This window comes from Lissotriton vulgaris, chromosome 4_1 (genome assembly GCF_964263255.1).
Source record: "Lissotriton vulgaris chromosome 4_1, aLisVul1.2, whole genome shotgun sequence".
Classification (NCBI taxonomy): domain Eukaryota; kingdom Metazoa; phylum Chordata; class Amphibia; order Caudata; family Salamandridae; genus Lissotriton; species Lissotriton vulgaris.
This window is the reverse complement of record NC_141691.1, coordinates 1,476,344,905-1,476,355,533: the sequence shown is the minus strand read 5'-3', so window position 1 is coordinate 1,476,355,533 and position 10,629 is coordinate 1,476,344,905. Positions and strand designations below refer to the sequence as shown.

Sequence of the window (10,629 nt, the reverse complement as noted above, 5' to 3'; positions counted from 1 at the left end):
GAGCAGGCAATCTGAAGGGACAGCAGGCAGTTTGAGGGGGGAGCAGGCATTCTGAGGGAAGAAATGATAGCGATAGGAGAGTGGTCTGCTGAGAAGGTGTGCAGTGTATCTCAGGGAGGGCTTGAAGATAAAGTAAACAGGCTTGACAGTGGGAAAGGCTGAAAGGACAGGCTGAGGGTGGTGAATAGGCCTCTAGGTGGGTGAGCAAGCACTCTCATGGGAGAGCTTGTGGGCAGAGGGGAGAGCAGGTGGGCTGAGGGAAGAGTGGGTAGCCTTACAGGAGAGACAATCTGAGCAGAGGGCCGGGAGAACAAGCTAGATAGAGAGTAGGTATGCCTGGGGTAAACCAAGGGGCCAGCAGGTAGGCTGAGTGGGAGAATCGATAGGCTGAGTTGGAAAGCGGGGAGAGAGGGACAAGAAGCTGACAGTGGAAGAAAGGTATACTTGGAGGAGAGCAGGTAGGCTATTGGGAGAAGTTGGCAGAGTGTTAGAACATCTGGCAAAGTGGCTGGGCTGAAGAAGAAAGCGGACAGGCAGAGAAGGGGAGCAGGCAGGCAGAGAAGGGGAGCAGTCCAGCAAATGGGAGAGCCATTTCTCTGCAGAGTGAGTAGGAGGCAAGAGTAGGGAGAACAATCACACAGGGGGAAGAGCAGGAATATTAGGAGGAGACTGGGCATACTGGGAGCAGAATGGGCAGGCTAGGGGAGAAGTGGCAGTCGGGAGAAAAGTAGACACACTCTTAGAGAATCTGGAGAGTGGTCATCCCCCTTTTGCAGTAACAAAGCTATGGGTAGACCCACTAGGTTGTTACAACAGAGCCTGGACTCTGGGAACATGTGGATACTACATTGATTAGCGTCTATGCATCCCATCAGTTACAGGCCCCTACCTTGGGGAAAGTTGTCAACATCTTACTAAAGGCAAGGTCCGCACTTCATATTGTAGGGAGGGACTTTAAAGATGTAACAGCACCACACCAAGACAGATCCAGCTCTGTGGGTTTCCACGTCCACACCACCCCGCAGGTGAATTTTGCGTACACCCTGGGGCTTTCAGACCTATGGAGGATGGCACACCAATTTGACAGGGGCTACTCCTATTTTCTGGGGGGGCACACAGGGTCTTCTCTCATTTAGACTATATATATTGTCCCTGGTGGGATAGGTGAATGCAGTGAGGATCATAGATCACCTGACCAGGAGCCTGTCAGAACACTTGCCCTTCCTGGTGCGGGGGGCAGAAGGGTTAGGAGTGGGACAAGCTGGAAACTGAATGCCTGGGACCTACGGTATCGTGAGGTGGCGATTGGACTTAGGGTTAAAGAACCGGATTAACCTACTTACTGGGTCTCGGCGGCGGGGGAACCGCCCAAGCCTTCCATACCTTTCATACGTAGTAAAAGGAGACACAGGAGCCTTCATCTGCAGGAGTAACCCAGATTTATTCAAATAGCCCAGGCTATGGAACAGCGTCCCAAGCTCGTCTGAAACTTCGCAGCTTACAAGACTTTTATACTTTTTCATTCTGATCTTTTGGCTGTTAGTTCACTGTTAGTTCATTGTTCAATCAGGGCAGTGTTTGCAGCTGATAACCAGATCCAGATGATGCGTGTAGATGGTGACCTGGTCAAGGCTTGATACACAAATCATTGTTCACTCCGTTTCATCAAAGCTCGGTCTTTCAGGTCATTGTTTAATCACCCCGATCAAGGCCCAGCAGTCAGACCATTGTACAGATAACCTGACCACGGTGTCAAGGATGTTTACCAGGCTGGGAGCAGGAGATGGAAAACAAATCATTTACACAGGGTGTGAGTGTCTCGTGGCTTTCTGGTGAACTGCAAAGAACAGTGGGGGGGGATGGGGGTGCGACAGTTCCTGGGCAGAAATGCAGGCTGCAAGATGGTTGTTGTTGTGATAGTTAGATTTTCCTCAGGCATCAGCAGAAACTACCAGGTGGGTAGTGTGGAAGTGTTTGACACGAGATGGCAATGAAAAAGCAATGGAGTCCCGGTACAAATGATGCCGATCAGAAGAACACTTTTCCTGAGACCCTCCTTTTGCCATTGAGTGGCAAATACTTTAAGAAATGTCAATGTTCATAAGGCCATCGGTTTCTTGTTGGAGCACCATCATCATATTGGTGTTGTGAATGTTAGAGGGTGGATGCTTGATAGTCTGAAAAAACATTGTACAGAGCACTGGCAGACACTGAAAGCACAAACAGCAGGAGACCAGAACAGTTACTCCCAAGGCAAGGAAGATGAGGATCCTCCACCCCCACTGGGAAAGGAGGCCCCAGATCCAGCCTGTGAGGGACCAGTTGCCTTCATCCAGATAAATTTCGAAAGAAAGGTGATGCAGACGTTGGATGGCATCGTACACTGTAGGTGCGTTGTCTGGGATGTACACGTAGCAGCTGGAGCCGATCAATTTACACACACCACCACGATCAGCAAGGATGACATCTAGGACCATTCTGTTCTGGAGCGTTATGAGGCGGTCCGCCTGCAGCTCTGCAGTGATGTCGGAGAGGGCACCAGCTGTTACTGTGATGGTAGCATCAAGGACCCTGGTCAGTCCTCGTACAGCCGACTGTTGGCCATGGGGCCCCAGAAAGGAAGGAAACCTTTAAAGAAGTCCCCAGTTTCCTGGCCTGCTGTATCCTCGGCTGACATGACGCCCCTACATGAGCGGCGCAGAGCATCCTTCATTGACAGGTGATAACCTCCATGGGTAGAATATGTTGGTGGAAGGAGGAAGGCCAGATAGCAGGTACCAGACCAGTTACAGGGGAGCCAAGTGTAGGCGGCAGTGCCACAGATGAAATAGATGTTGGGGGATGCCACCAGCTTCGGAGGAGATGTGGAGTTTAAAGCTTTTGTGATATCACACGTACTGGTACCAACTTTCTTAGTCCCTAGGCCATGAATGAAGACAGGGCCTTGCACATTTATGACATTCACAGTGTCTCGTTCATCAGGCAGTATCCTTCTTGTGCGGAATCTGGAAAATGTTCGTCCATTAGTTGAGTTAAATACTACCATCTCACCGAGTTCATCTGGGGATAGTAGCGTTGTGGATGAGCTGGTCGGGCAAAAAGGAGCATTGACATGGCCAGATCTGTTCCGCCAGAAGTCATCCCGAAATGTTTCAAGGGCAGAATTGGCAGTACCATTGACAGTGTAGGCATCCTGTATCAACATCCACCATGCAAGACAAGACCCAGAGATGTAAAAGGGTTAGGGAAAGAATGGGACAGGGTGTACCATGGAATGCGGCATCAGTCCACAAACCCAGCAGTTGGAAGTGTTCATGATCAGCTGGTGATGATGCAACATTTGGATGAAGGTGTTATTGAAGAATTCTGCACGGCTGGGTAATTCGTGGGCTGGTAGCGTGCAATACTGGTGTTCTGCAGGAGTCAGGGTAGGAGTTGGTGAGGTAACAGGGTGATAGCTCAGTAACAGCCAACCAAGGATAGACAGAATGAGGGAAGCATTTACTATGTCGGAGACTAACATATTGTTTCTGGATTCTGGTGTTTTGGACGGCAGCCATTGTGCTCTAGTGGCTGTTTGTGATTGGTGGTTGCTTCACTGGGCGCAGGTGCCAAGGGCCCTATGGCGTACCTTAGTCTGGCACACCATCACTACTCTCAGCCGGGGAAGATCACAGCCGTACAGCCATAGTCACTTGGCGAAGTCATGGGCAAGCCTTCCCTCGGGGGCGCAAGTTATATTGGTCGGAAGTAGGGACAGTATGGTCAGGAAACAATTGTTCTTGGTGTTGAGCAGAGTTAAGGGAGAGTTCCACCCTTCCTTTCAGTATGCTGTCACTCTCTGCTTCCGTAGATGTAGAATGCAGTCTGGCATAGCTGAATGGGACAAACGTCGGGACTCTTTCTGTTTCTGAGTCTCCTTGTCCTTCCCTCACCCTCTGATCATAGGGGAGGGGCAGAGGCACACGCCTGCAGTGCGACAAATGCACCCAATTCTTCCGACCTTCTACTTTCACGGCGGTGCAGGTAGCCAGTAACACCTGGCGGGGCTGTGTCCAGCGGGGCTCGAGGCTCTTAGTCCGTTGAAAGTTCCGGATCAGGACCCAGTCACCAGGTTGGATAACGTGTCCTGGGCCCTCACTTTTGTCAGGTAAGGCCTCATGCACCTGGTGATAAAGAGTGCAAAATGTATTAGTCAGACTGTACAGATAATCAGTTAATACAGGGTATTCAACATCAGACAGTTTCTTAGGCCGCGGGACACCCAATACATTGGCAGGCCTCCTGAACACAAATTCATGGGGGGTTAGCCCTATCCTGGTGTGGGCCGTTGTTCTTGTGGACGGTAGGGATAAGGGCAGAGCATCAACCCAAGTGACACCTGTCTCGGCTACTATTTTGGCCATTTTAGTTTTTAGGATGCCATTGTACACCTCCACTAGACCTGCTGATTGGGGGTGGTTAGCTGCATGACATTTTTGTTTTATACCCAATGCTGTACAGACATATTCCATAATTTGAGCCGTAAAGTGTGTCCCGTTGTCACTCCAGACTAAGCGGGGCAAACCGAATCGTGAGAGGTACTCTTTTAATAGCACTTTGGTGGTAGTGATAGCGGTTCAGTCTTTGACAGGGTAGGCCTCCACCCATTGGCTGAAGGTACAGACCACCACTAGGACATATTTCGAATTGTTACATCGGTCCATTTGGATGTAATCAATTTGGAGGACTTCAAGAGGGAATGTAGGAGAGAATCCGCCCTTAGGAGTAACTGTGCATTTTCCTGGGTTATACATTAGGCAAATTATGCATGTTTTAACCAGCTTTTCAGCATATGCTGGTATCTTAGAGTTGTACCATGTAGGTTCCAACAGTTTACATATCCCTTTTGCACTAATGTGAGCAGGACCATGGGCCTTTGTAACTACTAGTAGCACGCGACTATCAGGTAACATCCATTGTCTTTCCATAGTCGTACGGACCCAACAACCATCAATTCCCTCCTTTGCTAATTGCTCCTTCCACACCCTTAGTTCCTCAGGAGTTGTATGGGACTGAATATCAATCACACTCTGTACTGTGTTTGCAATCATGCCCTTGTCTGCCACCCACCTAGCGGGACCTCCTACATACATTCCTTCCCTTTTCCTAAGAGCTGTTTGTCTGGCCGTCTGGTCAGCCAGGGCATTGCCTTTCCCAACATCATCTGTCACTTTCTTATGGGCCTTACATTTTATAATGGCCACCTTTCTGGGGAGTGTCAGGGAGTCTAACAATCAGTGAATTAGGCGGCCATGTTAAATCTTGGTCCCATGGGAAGTAAGGAAATTCGTTTCTTTCCATAACCTCCCGTAGTTGTGGGCCATCCCGAAGGAATATTGGCTGTCAATATAAATATATACTGTCATCCCTGTGCTTAACTCACAAGCTCGAGTGAGGGCCACTAATTTTGCTGCTTGAGCAGAGCACTGCGGAATCTGAGCTGTTTCTACTACTAGCCCTAATTTTGTGAGGGCGTAGGCGGCTGAGGTGTTACTATCTGGCCCTCTGAGACATGATACGTCCACATACAGTGTACCTTCTGGTTCTGCTATCGGGGTGTCCTGTAAGTCAACCCGTCCCTTCGTCTCCTCCTCTGTCCTTAATATGCAGTCATGTGGGTCTAAGCGGGCATCCTGAGTATCCAGTGGGAGTAATGCGGCGGGGTTTAGTACAGTGCATCTTTTGATGTTAATGTGGCTGGCAAAGAGTGTCAGTTCATATCCTGTGAGTCGAGCGCTAGTGAAGTACTGTGTCTTGGTGTTATTAAGGAGGGTATCTACAGAATGGGGGACCATCAGAGTCAGGGGGGAGTTCATGACGATGCCCGCACTCTGACGGACCATGAGGACGGCCGCAGCGGTCGCCCCTAGGCATCCTGGGAGAGCCCTTCCAACAGGATCCAAGGTGGCTGAAAAATAGGCACATGGCCGATGGTGACCTTCGAACATCTGTGTCAAGACAGCACATGCACAGCCGTCTGTCTCATGTACAAAAAGAAAAAATTGTTTGTTATAATCAGGAGTACCGAGGACTCGAGTAGTACACAGAGCCTTTTTTAAATCTTGGAAGGCCTGTGCATGCTCTCCAGCCCATGGAAAGGAACTGTCTGATATGTCTTTAGTGGTGAGGGCAAGAAGAGGTTTGACCGTGAGCGAAAAATTGGAAATCCACTGTCTACAGTATGAGGTTAGGCCTATGAAGGCTCGCACCTGCTTTTGTGTTTGTGGGTCCGTCATAGCATTGATAATGGCTACACGATCAACGGTGAGCTGCCTTCCCTCCTTCGAGAGGAGATGACCTAAATAGGTCACCTTCTCTTGACAAAACTGAAGCTTTTTCAAAGAGACTTTCTGATTATGGAGGACAAGGTGGCGTAACAAACAGAGAGTAGCTTCTTTACATGCTGGGGCAGAATTTGCAGCAATGAGGAGGTCATCTACATATTTTAATAGTGTGAATTATCAGGGAGTTCCAAAGAATCTAGTTGACTTTTTAGGGCTTGACTATAGATACTGGGGCTCTCGGTGAAACATTGAGGGGTGCGGCAGAATCTAAAGCTCCGCCCACCAAGTGAGAAACCAAAAAAATGTCTGCTGTCAGGATGTATAGGAATGCTGAAAAAAGGTCTATGACAGAGGTGCTTTGCGTCAGAAGGGACCATCGTTAAGAGGGTTGTAATGTCGGGCACAACAGGATATTGGGATATTGTTATTTTGTTAAGGGCTATCAGGTCAATCACGAATCGGTATATTTTAGGGGAGAGAGCATCTCCATTTGTCTTTTTAAGAACAGGAATAATGGGACTGTTACAGATATTGCCACATGTTTCCTCCACTACGCCCTTGTCCATTAATTCAGATATTATTGTTAAAAGGGCCATTTCTCCTTCCGCGGGCAGTCGATACTGCCGGAGGCGGGGGAGAAGTGCACCTGGCTGGATGCGTACCACATGAGGGGCTATGTTGAGACACCCTACATCAGTTTCTGATGATGCCCAGAGGGAGGATGGTAAAGACTGCAACTCTGGTGGGAGGGGACCGGACAGGTACATATAAGAAGCTGCGGTGGGAGAAATTCTTAGGGATACACCTTGGGGACTACATGATATGGTCTCATACAGAACTTTCAGTAAATCCATGCCTAACAAGTTTTCACTGCACCCTGTAGTAAGGGCCAAGGGAGCATCAACATGTGCAGGGCCAATATCGAGAGGAAGGGGTTCAGAGACCGGGCTGGTCACAGGTGTTCCTGCAAAACCCACAGAGACATTCATATTGCCAGAAAGGGGTGCCTCCGGGACTGACAGACGTGCAATAGAAGACCTGGTGGCCCCAGTATCCAAAAGAAAATTCTGATTGTTCCCCACAACTGACATTTGAACATACGGGCCCCTTTGATCCACTGGAATTTGCACTCTGCTAATACCCCTTTCCTGACTGTCCTATGCTTGGAAGGACCCAGTCTCATCAACTTCATCATAATCATCATTGTAATAAGTCCGTGTTGCTTTGTACCCATCAAACCTATTGACCGGGCGCTGCCGGATGGGAGCTCCTTCCCTGGGCCTGCGTTCTTTATCCTGCGGATGGGGCGGGCCATGGTCCCTAGTCAGCCTCCCCTCCCTGGGAGCGCGAGGCCGAGTCTTCCCTGATCGGATGTTTTCAGCTAACACAGGACACTCATCTATCCAATGGCCGTACCCTTTACAATAAGCACACTGGTCTGTTTGAAGGGCTTCCGTACATTGAGGGCTGGAGGGGGTAGACTGGCGAGCCCTCTGAGGGGGTTGAGGTCTGAAATTACCGTGGGCATCGGGACCTCGGGTAGGGTAAGCCTGCTGCAGAAGTGTTTTAGTCTTAAGATCCCTAACCTTCTTACTTTCCTTGTCTCTATCTTAATTCTCCCTATTCTCGTGATATTGTGCCATAGCCAAGATACCAGCGGTTCTAGTGGCTAATACAGACACAATTGCGATAATAAGTAAGCACAATGGCAGTAAATTGTGTAGAGACCTTTGTTAACATCAGAGGACAGAAGGGACAGTCTACACAGTTTAATTCGAAGGGTAATTTAATATATACAGTTCAATAGTATAAAACACTTTCTTACATTCAAAAAGCGCTACACTATGTGCATTGTGCCCCAAAGTGAAACATGAAAACAAGGAACATTTGTGATTATTTACAATATGCAATGTAAGTTTTTCATAGAGACAAAATCAACCTTAAAATTCATTCATTTATGAACAGCCTTAGTGTATGATTACAATGACTGTGATTGGGTCTGATCTGTGAGGTTTGCCAACGATGTTTCGACCCACTATGTATGAGGGGTCTCTTCAGGACTGTAATTGTGGAGACATCTGATGTCATATAGCACAGCTACTACGTGAGTGGCGTGACCAAGGTGGTGAAAAGGAATATAAGGAACTCACGTGAGGACCCAGCCGGGTTCTCTTCTATTTCAAGATTCAGAAAAACAGGCTCTAACGAGTCCCTGCAGATGCTCCTGGAATTGTGCATGACTCGGAGATTCCCGAGTGCTGTTAGTCCTTCTGCGTGGATCGATCTCCGACTTTGGAAAGGCCGGCAAAAGTAACCTGCGGCCTCAGCGTGTCAGTTAACGCTCATGGTGCGATGACCATGAGCGTTAACTGAAGGACTAACAGCACTCGGGAATCTCCGAGTCACGCACAATTCCAGGAGCATATGCAGGGACTCGTTAGAGCCTGTTTTTCTCCACCTTGGTCACGCCACTCACGCAGGAGCTGATACACCGGAACAAATAGGGCTTTATGCCTGGACGATCTACCCAGTATAATCTACGTCTAGCACACAATTGATTAAACGCAATAAAGGACCGACCTGACCCGCATGTCCTGTTAGCACTTGATGCTAAAAAAGTGTTCGATATGGTGCACTGTCCCTTCTTAGAACTTACATTGGAAAGATTTGGATTTGGATTTGGTCCCTGGTATAGGATGTGGGTCCGATTGCTATACCAGGATCCCATGACCTCCCGAAGAGTCAGTGGTGTGTGATCCTCTGAGTTACCGTTAGGGTGAGGCATAAGGCAGGAATGTCCCTTTGCCCCTCTCTTATCTGCTCTTACCATAGAATCGCTCGCATGTAAGATTCGGGACCACCTAGAGATCTGGGGTTCCGTATTTCTGGCAAGTACATCTTTGAAAAAAAGATCTTGCAGTAAAAGGATTATGTTCTCTTCTATATTACTCATCCCACCTGGTCCCTTTCTCTGCTTTTCCAAGTGCTCAACAAATATGGAGGCCACTTTGGATACTATGTTAATTGGGATAAGTCCATACTCTCTCTTCAATCAATGAATCAATATTTGTAAAGTGTGCTACTCACCCGTGAGGGCCTCAAGGCGCGGGGGAGCAGCTACTGATCAAACAGCCAGGTCTTGAGGAGTCTCCTGAAGGTCAGCAGGTCCTGGGTCTGTCGTAGGTGGATGGGGAGGGTGATCCATGTCTTGGCGGCGAGGCGGGAGAAGGATCTGCCGCCGGTGGTTGTTCGGTGGATGAGTGGAACAGTAGCAAGGGCGAGGTCAGCGGAGTGGAGCTGGCGGTTGGAGGTGTAGAAGGTGAGTCGCTTGTTGAGGTGTGCTGGTCCTACGTTGTGGGGTGCTTTGTGAACGTGGGTGAGGAGCTTGAAGGTGATCCTCTTGTTGCCGGGAAGCCAGTGCAGGTCCTTCAGGTGGGCGGTGATGTGGCTGTGGATGTCGAGGATGAGGTGTGCGGAGGCGTTTTGTATGCGTTGGAGTCTCTTCTGGAGTTTGGCCGTAGTTCCCGCCTAGAGGGCGTTGCCGTAGTCCAGCCTGCTACTGACGAGGGCCTGTGTGACCGTCCTTCTGGTTTCGGTGGGTATCCATCTGTAGATCTTGCGAAGCATATGAAGGGTGTTGAAGCAGGAGGAGGAGATGGCGTTGACTTGTTGGGTCATTGAGAGCGTTGAGTCCAGGATGAACCCCAGGTTGCGAGCGTGGTCGGTGAGTGTCGGTGCAGTTCCCAGCGAGGCTGGCCATCAGGAGTCATCCCAGGCGGAAGGGGTGGAGCCGAGGATGAGGACCTCCGTCTTGTCCAAGTTCAGTTTCAGGCAACTGCTCTTCATCCATTCGGCGACGGCCTTCATCCCTGAATGGAAGTAGGTTTTGGCGGTGGTGGGGTCTTTGGTGAGAGAGAGGATCAGCTGGGTGTCGTCGGCATATGAGACTTTGTTCAGGTCATGTGATCGGACGATGTTGGCGAGCGGTGTCATGTAGACATTGAAGAGGGTCGGGCTGAATGATGATCCTTAGTGTACGCCGTAGGTGATCTTGGTGGCTTCGGATCCGAATGGAGGGAGGCAGACTCTCTGGGTTCTGTCGGTGAGGGAGGAAGTGATGCAGTCCAGGGCTTTGTCGTGGATCCCCGCATTGTAGAGTCCTGTGCGCAGGGTGTGGTGGCAGACCGTGTCGAAGGCGGCCAATAGGTCCAGGAGGATGAGGGCTCGGTTTTGCAGTTGTCCAGCAGGGCCCTGATGTCATCAGTGGCGCAGATGAAGGCGGTTTCAGTGATGGTTGCTGCGG

At 49.6% G+C, this 10,629-nt stretch overlaps 1 pseudogene; it reads right to left on the bottom strand.

Moving 5' to 3' along the window:
- Nucleotides 1-2,575: 2,575 nt before the first annotated feature.
- LOC147724134 (uncharacterized) lies at nucleotides 2,576-3,560 on the bottom strand (annotated as a pseudogene).
- Between the last annotated feature and the right edge of the window lie 7,069 nt (nucleotides 3,561-10,629).